Source organism: Aulonocara sp. 'chitande type north' Nkhata Bay, linkage group LG7 (assembly GCF_057382095.1).
Source record: "Aulonocara sp. 'chitande type north' Nkhata Bay isolate Kocher_YH1m ecotype deep benthic linkage group LG7, A_spYH_male_GT1.1, whole genome shotgun sequence".
Classification (NCBI taxonomy): Eukaryota; Metazoa; Chordata; class Actinopteri; order Cichliformes; family Cichlidae; genus Aulonocara; species Aulonocara sp. 'chitande type north' Nkhata Bay.
In genome coordinates, this window is record NC_141350.1 from 49,493,909 (window position 1) to 49,506,961 (window position 13,053).

Genomic DNA, 13,053 nt, shown 5'->3' on the forward strand with positions numbered 1-13,053 from the left:
AATAACACAATGTCAGAGGAATTGGTGCGCAAATTATCATTACTCACCAATCAGTGCTGTAGCTCTCTATACACAGTTCGCGCGATTGCAAAGTGAAAGCAAAAAACAAGCGCAAATTCAAACGCGATTTCAATATGTCACATATTGACAGTGGCTCACCGATGCCAATGACATAATTACCCAGCTACATTTCCGAAAGAATGCAAAAGCATTGACATATATTTTTCCTTCCTACAATAGCCCGACGGGCAGGGAAGAGATAGATTTTGGTAGCCCGACTGGAAAAATCTCTAGCCCCAGGACGTCGGGCTAGCGATTTTGCGAGCCCTGTATCTATTTGAGGAATCACTCATCTTTGGAAAAGAGAGTTTATTACAGAGAAATGTCTCTTTCCAAAATAAAAGCTATACTATCCGCTTCTTCTGGGGTATATTCTCAGCAGCATATTAAACATATCAGGTCCCCATAAGGCGAATCCTGTGCTAACAGCTGTCTAAATGACTCAGCTAAAGTTAGTAGCATGCTTGTTGTTTTTGTCTTTGCACTAGGATGATGTCGGCGTAAATGTGCAGTCATATTCGTTGTGTTCCTACTAGTGCTTTCAGGTTAATCTCGTTAAAATGACCTTAACGCCACAACACGGCAAATCTCCGTTAACGAGCTACCCCTGATAGCCCCGTGCATGGGGCTAGACAGCCAACACATTAACGAGCTAACTGCGCTAACACGCTAGCTCCCACCCATGTAATTGAGCATTGCGTGGTACATCCAACATACTGTTTTACTTTAGTCCATGAGCGCTTACCTTCAGGGTCATACGTCACATGAAAACCAAAATACCGTATTTCCCGGACTACAAAGCGCACCTGAATATTAGCCGCACAAGCTAAAATCAGGGGAAAATCCTGTTTTGTACATACATTAGCCGCACCTGACCAAAAGCCGCAGGTGTTTCAATGTTGACTTATCATATGTAAGAGAATATGCACAAAGCGAATTGTCAGGAAAGAGATGGCTGTTTGGAGACATCCCTTTTATTAATATTTTGAAAAACAAGTTATGGGTACATATTTGCACATGTGCTGTGCTTCATAAATGAGTAACAAATGTAGTACATAACAGTAACCTACAGCACACCAGAAAAATAGATTCGGACTACCTTTTAGGCTCAGGTGCAGTGACACGGCTTTAACAAGAAGAAAAGTCAGTCATTCACCACCATCTTCCTGCGCACTAAAACCACCAAAGTCCTCTTCTCCAGTGTCGGAAACGAACAGGCTCAGGATGGCTTCGTCATCCACTCTCAGCTTCTTTCCTTCGTTGTCACTTTCAAAACCAAAGAAATCCTCATTGTCATTGTCAGTGTCGGAGTCGAACACCCTCTGAAGGGCCGTGGCGGTGTCCTCCTCTCCATCATGCAGCAGTCCAGCCCTTCGAAATCCGTTGGTGATCGTGGATGTTTTCACACTTTTCCACGCTGTCAGAATCCACCGGTGGAGTTGAGCACAACTTGCTTTTCGCAAGTTTATCGCCGCTCGTCATCCACGACTGCCGCTGAACGCGTAGCGCTACTTTGAAGTTTGTTTTTCGCGCTACTTGTAGGGCACTATGTTGCCTGGCGGATGGACATGTGACCAACATACCACTCTTGAACCCCGATCCTTCCGCCAGGCAACGTAGTGCCGTACAACAGCGGAACAAACAAAACAAATCGTCTTACGATATGACAAAAATCATGGACAATCTATAGAAAAGCCGCACCTGACTAAAAGCCGCAGGGTTCAAAGTTGGTGCAAAAAGTAGCGGCTTATGGCCCGACAATTACGGTAATTCCAAACGCCAGATCTGAATGAGGGTGGGGGAGGTTTAATTTGCCATGTTGCAAGGAGAGCTTAACTTCTGTCTCGCTAGCTTGCCCTGCGCTCTTCCTTCTGACTATGCTGTCTGTGTGGAGCGCTCAGTGGATCTGCGCTCGACAGTGCAGCCTAGGCGGAGTAGTCGAACGCAGATTCACTGAGCGCTCCACACAGACAGCATCGTCAGAAGGAAAGTTGATAAAATAAATTACAAATGTTGTATTGTTCATACATATGCGTACCGAACCGAAAGCACTGTATCGAACGGTTCAATATCGATACGAATATCGTTGCACCCCTAATAAAAACTAGAGATGGACCGATCCGATATTACGTATCGGTATCGGTCCGATACTGACCTAAATTACTGGATCGGATATCGGAGAAAAATAAAAAATGTAATCCGATCCATTAAATATCACGAAAGCACCTCACAAAACTTGCAACACGCCGTAACTCACCTCAGAACGTTAGCACGTCGGAGTAGTATGCATCACGTGATAGAGAGGCTGTGGCATGCGGGACCTGTCCTGGATAGCATGTGGAGTTTTGCTAGCAACCCGGCATTTCATCTCCGACAAAGTTATCCCCGAGAGAAGTAAAGCAAGTGTGTAAGTCCATCTCTGAATGTTTGTAAAGCATTCCTGCGTTAAGCTTAACGAGCGACTGCCTCTCGCTCTCCGGCTGCTACTTCAATCATGAAACTGCTTAATGATCAGCTGATCGGCTTTTCTGTCGCGAGTCCGTGTCTCTTGTTTGCTTTTGGCCCACTTTGCACCAGAAAGAGGAAACCAGCAGCTGAACAACAGCAGCACGTTTAAGCTTGATCAGCTGTTGTTAGAATGTATTTAATATTACTTTCTACTCGAGGATCTTTTTCTACGTAGCTGACGCTGGTAACTGTGCAGGGGCGGATCTAGCAAAGTTTAGCCAGGGGGGCCGATAGGGCATTAACAGGGAAAAGGGGGCACAAAGACATACTTTTCTTTCTTATTCTCATTTAAAATGTCTCGCTTTTAATTATTTAATATTTATCTGAATCTTACACCCAAAGTTTTAATCTGATGTAAAATGTATAGAAGTCCATTACTGTATATAGTAACTGTTAAGTCTAATATACCCTAGTAAGCTATAGTACTTTTTCCTTTGGGAAGGTACCATCTGTGCAGTCTGCAATTTTGTTGAAGAAAGATGTTGAATCTATTTAATATTTCTTGAAAAATAATTGATTTCTGTGCATTTTTTTTCACACTGCATCAAATTAAGGTTGATTACGTCGATTAAGCATCATGAGGTGGAGCGTGAGGGGTGGTTCCCTATTTTTTATTTATTTATTTTTGTTGTTGCTGGGAGTTGGAACCCTATTAGTTAGGTTGCTTAATATTTATGCTAAGTACTCTTTAAAATACCAGAATAGGGAGGATGGTGTAGGTTTAAGTTTATTAGATTGATCAGTATTGCTGAACTATGAAATATTTTTTTTTTGCATACAGGTATAACAGAATAGCTTTAGTGTAGTTGTTGTTTTAAACTTGAGTATGAACTTATACAAAATGCAGCAAGATATTTAAAAAACAGTTTTGTTGATTAAAAAACACTATATCGGATTCATATCGGTATCGGCAGATATCCAAATTTATGATATCGGTATCGGACATAAAAAAGTGGTATCGTGCCATCTCTAATAAAAACATAAAACAACACAGAAATCCAGGCTAGATAATCGGTGCTGATAATTTACTATCAGCACCGATTGTCCTCATTAGATGTGCATGCGATTGTGCTTGTTTGCTCAGATTTAGTATAAATTTCCATGACAAAAAAATAACAGGTGAATCTTAAGGACTTTTATGTTAGAGTATTCTGCTGCCATTGCTTGTGGTCCTCTTGTCCCGTCAGAGGCAGGATTATGCAAATTGCATGGATCACATTTATTACTTGATAAAAAAGGCGTCATTATCTCTTCCAACTTTAGAATGACCTGAGCCTCTGCGCAAGATGACGTGGAGCAAAATGACCAAGGCGACCATATCCTAATGCCTTCAGTCAGTAGCTTTTAACCCAATGGAACATCTATGGAGATAGTGCTCTCCACCATCAGCACCAAAACACCAAACTGGGAGGTGGTGGGCCAGTACCTTGGTACCTCGGTTACTTGGAGTTTCTCGTTCTGCTCTTCAATCAGACTGGTTATTATTTCATTTTCCTTTCTGTTGCACTAATAACCACTAAAATACTACTTTTAACAGAAGAACTTCAAGAATGATAATTTTATACATTTTCAGTAGTTGAACTTGAACTAATATCATTTTATGTGATTATGAAAATTGCATTTCATAGGACGTCGCCAGTAATAATGAAATCAGCTGTAAGTATACCGCAGTAATCCAGAAAACCACATTACTTCCTGCTTCAGGCCTACTGAGATTGATTACTATGTGTGACAATATTATCAATAATTAACAAAGGCAGAAACCAAATGATACTATTCTAGATCTAGAGACACTCCACCCAGCAAATAACAGTTCTTGTATAAATGTTGGTTTTTAACTGTGGCCTCGAACTCTAGGCCCTCAAGTACATTCAAGATGATTTTCCACTACCTGAGCATAAAGTCGGCATAAATAAATGCTGGGTACAGACATCAGAGTGCCGGATCAGGCAAAACACTCGGATGCTGTTTTTCAGGAGTTGCTCACAAAACCGGAACTACTTGGTCCACAAATACTGACATTGCATTTGAAAGAAGAGCTCCATCTCCACTCCTCATTTGAGGCTGCGCAGTTTAAGTTGTTTTGCTCCACCCGCATTTTCTAAGATAATCTGCCATGTAAACATTTCGACGAAGACAATTATATCAGTAATTTGCTTCTAAAGTCTGAAACAGCCCATGTAAGTACAGTTTACACACTTCACCATGTAGATAATTTTATATTCATGGCAATAAGACTCAGGATTTCAGTGTGTGTAACTGTAATTTATGTTACTACATTTATTTGGCATCTTTAGTCACTACTTATTCCTCCATATTATGACTTTGACATGCAAAATGTATTTGGGATATGATGCAATCCTTCTATATATAAAACACATTTTTTTAGAGGAGTGAAACTGTAATGCTTGCAAAAATACCAACGTTATGTAATTTCATTTTGTTTCTTTTAGTATTTTTAATAATTTGTATGTTTGGCCTGTTTGAAAGTTTGTGAAACCATTTGTGCTTTTAATCAAGTCTTGTAAAATCCCATTTCCTGGACTATCTGTGAGCTGCAAAACAGTTACACAAAATGTTAAACAAGCTACTTAGCCAAGGACAGAACTGACCCATTAAGCTGAAGCATGATCTTCCTGAAAGCCCAGAAGGTCACCAGTTGCTTGACAGAGAAATAACCAATCACAGCAGAATAGGGCATCCCTGCAGCTGATCCAATCTAGCACCAACCCTGTAATAAGCTGCTTGGACAAATGACCTATGGGGTCATTCTTTAGCATGGCAACAAAGCTGTCAGTCTACGTTTGCAACACTGGGTGGGTTATGAAAATTGCTTTAATCTTTTCACTGGTATAAAACTATTGCCATTTTGATAATTAATCTCCCTGGCTTTAGAGGGAAAGTCTACGCCTAAACTCACTAATGAATATCTGTCTCTGTTGCCCTCGTTAGGGCTGATCATACACAAGCCTGCAGGGTTTGGACCAAACCTTTAGTAAATATAATTACCTACTCTACAAATATGCAGACACTTGCATCACTGGGAAACTATTGTGGCTTCTATTCTAAAGAATCTGACCATTTAGTTCTTGCACTATCAAAACAGAGCTTAGTTGTCACCCTTTTGTGGCTGGTGGATCGTACGTAGGGTAGCAGATGTTCTTTTTTTTTTATATTATTATACATTGCTTTCATTTACAAGCTTGTAATAAATCTGCTTTGCAGGGTCAGACTTCTAAGCCAGTCCACCCACTATACCACATAGCCATGCATCACATGTGAAAGAGCTTTGACAAAAAGCTATCAGTTACTACATAAAGGCTCCAGCTGAGAGGACACAAACTGTCACTGTATATTACAGTAAGCAGTTACAGGAAGCTGGCAGCACCCAGGCCATAAGGGAGCTTTCAAGAAAATGAGGCTTTACAGCTAGAGCATACAGTCACTGAGCTGATCTCAGTGTTTTCCCTTTTATGGACATCAAACCATAAGGTGAAATGCTGAAAATCTCCTTTTTTCGCCCTTGGTACTCTCAACGGTTTCTTAGAAGGTAATTCTAAAGTGTCACTAATCGACAAAGGTACAAGAGACACGTGCCTCAGACTGTTTTCTGTGTGCTTTTCCAGCCATACGAAAGGACCCCAAGCAGAAACGCTGCGATGATCAAATCCGCCGAGTGCAGCAGCAACAGCAGTGCGGAACATGTGACTAAGAGTCCACCACACAGAGAGCGAGCTATATGGTGATTGATCTGCCCAAACATCGCCTTAATTGAAAACGCTATTCCAGCTAGGCACATTGGCTTGACACAAACATACGCACATGCACAGACTCATATGAATAAAAATAAACACTATACGCGACAAGTCTTACATGCACACAATTTCTTTTGTAATTTCTTTGTTTGTTTCACTGTTGGTCTGCTGTTTTGTTCTTTGGTTGGTTTTTTACATGTTGCCTTTTGAAAAAATCCTTTCTACAGCAACACTAAAAGCCTATCTACAGCATAATCTGACTATCATATTAACAACATAGGCAGCATAACACGTGGCAAACAGCTGGTACTGCTCCCGGTCCACCCCCGTTCTCCTGGCACCATCCTTCCTCCAGGAGGTCATCCCTGTGCATTTCCCTCGATTCATCTCATTACGCAATTCTGTCTTTTTTATTATTTTTTTTCATTGCTATAAATATACTTTACAGTGATTCTGGGTTTTTACCCAACACAGATGTCACATCTGACGCTTCCGTTTTTTAATGTCTGCCATCAATGCAGCGGGTGCCAAAGAACAAATCTTCTTCAAAAGCCTCTCCATGGATTTTATATGAAGCTGGAATTATATATTAAAATACAAAGGGTTACATTTATTAGTTAAAGATAAAAATATAAACTGATAAACAGACATATATGATGGTTCATGTATGGTCAGAATTATGAATCAGAACATGCACTGCATTCGCAAAGAATCAGAAATCATGTAGGCATTTCATCTTTTTTGGAACTTATTGCTTCAGATGTGCAGAATTGTAAATCACTTTAATGATGAATGAGAGATCCTTTGCTGCTACCTATGGGCTCAGCTGTGTCCTCCTTATATGTTAAGGATGTTAATACATGAGGAAACCACATCACTCTTTAAATCCGCATTTTTGCTTTGTTATAACAGTGCTAACCCATGTCCCATCAAACCAGCAGAGTGCAGTCTGGGTGTGAAGCGGAGTTGTTCGTGATTCTTCTGGAAAGGTAGTCAGAAGCGCTCGAGTTTACCAGCAACACCTCTTTCTGTCTGCAAACCGGGATGTGTTTACAAGTGCACGCACCAGGCATCTGACACTTTGTGTGTAACACAAGAGCAGTGTGTACAACACTCGCACCAGCACTGTAGGATAAGATTTGATCACAGACACCTCAAGTGCAAAGAGAGGACAATCCACCTGAGCTGAGACTAAATCTCTGGGATTATTTCCACTAACAAACCAGTGCTTTATGCATCATACTTGCATGACTCCCTTATTCACACGTGATTGGTAATGTGCCTTGAAAAATTTGATTCTCGCACACAGCAAACTAATAAAATCAGTATTTGTTTGTTCTTTATCTCTCTTTATAAAGAAGAATATCTCTGGCACAGAGAGACTTAGTTGTATTTGCAGTTTGTTGCATGATTAATATTGCAGTTTAACCAAGTAGCTGGAGATAAATCACAGGCCCTGCTTAAAATATAATCTTCATGCCTTTGATGTCAGCACAAATGTATACAAAGACTTTTATGTAGGTCAGGTTCATAAACTGTAGCTTCATGAATATGTAACGTACAGTATAAGATCAGAGGAAGGTGGATGATACCTGGAGTGACAACACTGAATTATTTAGCAGCGACTTTTTAAAAAAAAAAAAGCTGTCAGCAATCGATCGGAAGGCCACACATGGATGTCATCGGGTCCGTCTAGCAACATCTAGCAATATTCACTGGAGAGCAACAAGTCTCAGCAACCTTCCTCAGCTTGTCATCACGATTAGACTAATAGAGCTTATGCTGGACATTAAGTCACATACGGGACAGTTTTAAAGTTTTATTTAGCTGTTTTCTGGTTAAAGATAGCAGAGATTCATATTTTGGGTGAAATTGGACCTTGTACATCATTGCTTTAGTTACACTTGCATATAAAGGGACAGGACCAACATGTCAAATCAGTGTTTCGTGTGTGTTTTTTGGAGCAGGCAGCATGTTTACATTGACTGAAGAAGGAAAGCATCTCTGGTGGTGCAGATTTTAAAGGACTATGAATCACAAGAAAGGCTGTCACACAGCTATTTTTGTCTGCGTGATTACCCTGCAGACACTGTCTGGTGGCTGGTGTAGGCTGCCACACAGCCCAGTATATACGCACACGAATGCATGCCTGTTAGTGTGTGGCATGCTGGCTGTGGGTCTGTGATAAATGTGCATTATAGCAGGTGCCACGTTTACACTGTATGATACAGACCTACTTTCTTTGGTATTTTGAGCTCACGGGGAACGTAACTTGGTCCTTTTTGTCCTGTGTCATCATTTTTCTGTCCCAATTCTACAGCATGCAAACATTGTATATACTCCTGTGTGGTTGTGGTGGAGATTTAATGAGGTTATGTTGTCCCAGAAACACATATATATGTGTAATGCCTGGTTTAAAAAATTACAATTGATTTGCAATTAAAACTTCAATTTTGTTAAAGTATCCAGATAACTAAACAAAAGCACAAAAATGGATTACTTGTATTTCATCCCACCGCTTGTACATGTGGAAGTATGTTTACATAAACTTTACAAAAATAGCCCAGCTTAAAGCAGCCTGTACATTTGTATATCTCTTTTTTTTTGTCTAATAATCATGGTCAAGCCCTTCCGATAGCAACTTAGCCAGATGGCAAACACCAGATGTTCATGATTACTGAGAATACAAAATGATTCCCGATTTCAACATCATTAGCAAATAAAAGGGAGGGCGAGGGGTTGAAAGAAATTTCTGTTCCTGCAAAGGTCTCTTGCCCAGATGTTGTTGCGTAATAACTCATTGAAAATGAAAGCTCTGTTGTTTAGTATTGGCTTCCAACCTCTGGAAGCAGCCAGCCAGCTTTGGCTGTATGAAGCCAGGCTGATGCCCACAGGAGGTAAAGCCCCAGCCATCGTTGATGAACTGTCTGTGAGCCAAAGGATGGATGGACTCTCCGCTGCGCAATGTTTGTAAGCCAGAGATATTAGACAACTAGCTGCAGCTACACAGACATTTAGCAGCGCTGACGTATCATAACATGGATTTAAATGAAAGAGGATACACTGAGCCTCAGAGGGTATTTTGTGTCAGTTACATGCAGGATCTCCCTTTTGTGATAGGGATGAGGATGTCAAACTGCAGTCACAATGAAATGAGTAAGTTGTGTGGGGGGAGTTTTTTAGGCACCTTTGTGAAAATAAAAAGGTAAATAACTTGATTATTTACACTGCTTAATTCATATAATTCATAGCACTTTATTCAGAAAGACACAACAGGAGGCACTATTCGCAGTTTTATATCCTCTATCCTTTAGTTCTACATCCATAATTGCTCATGTCCTGGTGGTGTTTGGCTTCAGGCAACGCTGTCCTCTAAAATGTTATTTCTATATGAGAAAACTCCATTTTCAATAGGAGGTAAAATTATATTTTAAAAAAGATCAAGTCACTTTTAAAAGCCTGGAGGTAATACTTAATGTATTTGAAATGAGATCTGCTGTCACTGCAGCTGTTGGCCAAAGTGGTGGGGCAGTCTCATTTTCAGATGAGATTATTTGTCTGATGACGCTCATGGGGAAATTAGATTGAAGCCAGCGTAGTGGTACTGAGAAATGTTGAGAGGTTCGCAGTGTAAGAGCAGACGCACTCAAGGTTATTAGGGGAAAAAAATCAAAGGACCGATGGTGGTGAAGATGTGGCGTGCCAGAATCATCGTCTTAGTCGACTATTTCCTCTGTGTCACTAAAGGACGAGATGCAGAAAAGGCTGAAAAAGCCTGAGAACATAAAGTTTCATTGAATTTGCTTTTCAGCATCTGTTAGGCAAGACCAAAGTGCTGGACTGATAGAATGATACTGCTATTCACACCAAACCAGCACTTTAAAAATAGCCATTTAAAATCTACTTAACCCAATGAATTAAACAGCTACACTTGATACCTGTTTTAGAGTCGTATTTTGGTTCATTCCAGAAAGGTTCAGTAGTACGAGGAGATTGTGTTGCCCCTTCAGACACTGTTGAATTATTAATCGGAGCAGTCTCACCAGGTTCCCACCTTGTGTCACTTAAATCCTCCTTAAGTTCCCTGACACACCTTGGCTTGTCACTCCGCAGGCCATTCGAGGGAAACTGCCATAAAAAGGGCGTTTTCATGAGAGCACCAACTCCTCAGTCGACAGCAGTAAATATTAGCTAGTTGATTAGCTGAATTAAGCTAGCAGCCTAGTTGATTCCTACCTGTTAGCCAAAGTGGCTACACCCCAAATAATGTTTCACTCTACTCCTCTATTCCTTAAATTTAAAAGGGTTTTCTATAAAACAAACCCACCACCCTGGATAAATTATCTCTCGAGACCACATATATTTTGCTATCAGACTGTAAAGACTCTAAACCTTTGGTCCACAGTAAATTTGGCAGTTTAGCATGGATGCTGCCTCAATTGGCTAAATAACTGCAGTTTTTGGGACACAACAAGTTTGGGAAACATTGTTGAGCATGTTATCGCATTTAATGCAAACTTCATAACGTGTCCAATATGTTTACAGACAAATGTTAAAGATGACAAGCTGCAAATTAACCCATGCCAATTCAACGAATGCTACAATTTATCAGGATAAGTGGGTGGGCCCTTAGATCTGGTCTTGTGTCTCCTGCAGGTTCTCAACGGCACTGGGCTTTTGATAAAAGGTCAGCACTTTGGACTGTGTCATGTTGTTGAGTTGTTCTGTTTCTATAAATCAGAGTGTGTATTTGACTGACTTTACATCCCCTAAACTATTTACACACAAGCGCATATCTTTCCATGCTTTTGGTGAAGTTTGTTTCCCATCTTTAGGCTAAACTACACCAGCTCATGCTGGCTGTAACTTTATGACAAAGGTCAGGAGCAGCATTATTTGTCTAACTAAGAATGGTCCAGGTAATAGGTGTATTTGCAAAATACACAGCTACTGCACAGATGCAGTATTTATCAAATCATGGGTCTGAAATGACAGATAACACCTTTGTGCATGTGTTCAGTTCCTTCCTGTCACCTATTTGGCACATATCACAACATCCCGACTGTAATTTGGCAACCAGACAAGTACACACACATGACATCACTGATTGAAACCGTACCAGAGTCTTAAGTATCTCAGAGGGACACGGGTCACACCTTGTCTGTCCTGTCCTGTAATGAGAGAAGAGAGGGTGTCAGCCTGTACACTCAAACAAGCCCAGGCACACGTCACATCAGCACATTAACTCAGCGATTCATTGACCCGCACCCAAGTGCCCTTGTTTTCAAAGCAGCCCTCCATTCATTCACTACCGAGATGAAATGGGCTTCTCTGATTTTGGAGGGGAACAGGAGGGGGTGTTAGTGGGTGGAGGATCAGATGACCAGTCACTCCTGTTTTGCTTCAGTGAGACTATATAGGTCACACCAGCCTTTGACTAATTAAAAATTCAGGATGGGTACCTGCTCTGTTCTCCAGAGGCATGATTTTTTTTATTATAAATGAAAATAAAATCTATTAAACATCCTTTGCCACCTCAGTCTAACAGAGCAGAAAATATGATGTGTACACATAACTTGGTTAAGCTTCAAAATTACTGTTAACGTGTCTCACACACTTGCACTAAAAACACTGTGAAAAGACACATAAAAAGGTAATGATAAAGTTACCTCCCAGTTTTGGTGGTCCTCTGATGTCTTTTGTACATCAACTATTTTGTAAAAAAGAAAACAAAGAAAAATAATGATTTTAGTATATTAATTTTGTCTTAAGCCACCCACCATGAACGCTGCTAGCTTCCTTGTAATTCCTTTGAGTAGACTTCAATAATACTTCTCCAGGCTTCCTGGAGGACATTCAAAGCTCTTTTTTTGATGTTGGCTGCCTCTTGTTCATTCCCTGTAAATATGAACTGCTTCAGTAATGTTGAGGTGCAGACTCTGTCTATCCAAGGTGTGCACACTGGTGAAGTGTTTGGGATCGTGCTGAAAAATGTAGTTGCCAGTTGCCAATCGGGTGCTTTCCAGGTGTTTCACAATGTAATGGTGCTTTTTTGCATTCATAAAATCCACCATATCCCAAACACCACTAGCTAAAATGCAGTCCCAAACCGTGACACAGTCTCTACCGGGTTTTACAGTTGGTTGTAAACACTCACTGTTGTACCTATCTCTAGATTAGACTGAGAGTGAGTGAAAAAGCAGCCAAAGTCCAAAGAAAAATTCAAAAAGATCTTCAGAAACCCAGGAGAACTATTACTCAAGAACACTTTAAAAATTACAAGGTCTGGTTCCTGGGAAGCAAACAGATAGAAAAACCTCAGCACAGTCTGTAAAATTGCTGAACTGTTTGTTTAAAGTAGTTTAAAGGGTCAAATATCCACACAACAGCTAATCTGTGGTGGTGCACTGGTTTAAGCAAATGGCTTCTATTTTTAAGGCATATGAAGTGCATGGTTGGCGGCAGTGACAGTAAAGGGAGAAATGCAAGACAAATCTCTCTGTTTCCAAATTGCTATTTTCATAATGCAGTTTTTTAAACTGTAGTTTTGCCTCTGTGCACCACCAGTGTGGATTTGAAATCAAACAATCGATTTGTGGATGACAGAGTTGGCAGAGTAAAAGAAAAAAAAAAAACAGTCTTGGCTTCCCTTTTGTGATTTGCGATGGATGAAAAATGTGGCTAAATTGGGAGATATCCAAGGGTTCCTTTTGAAACTCGGCGTACATGT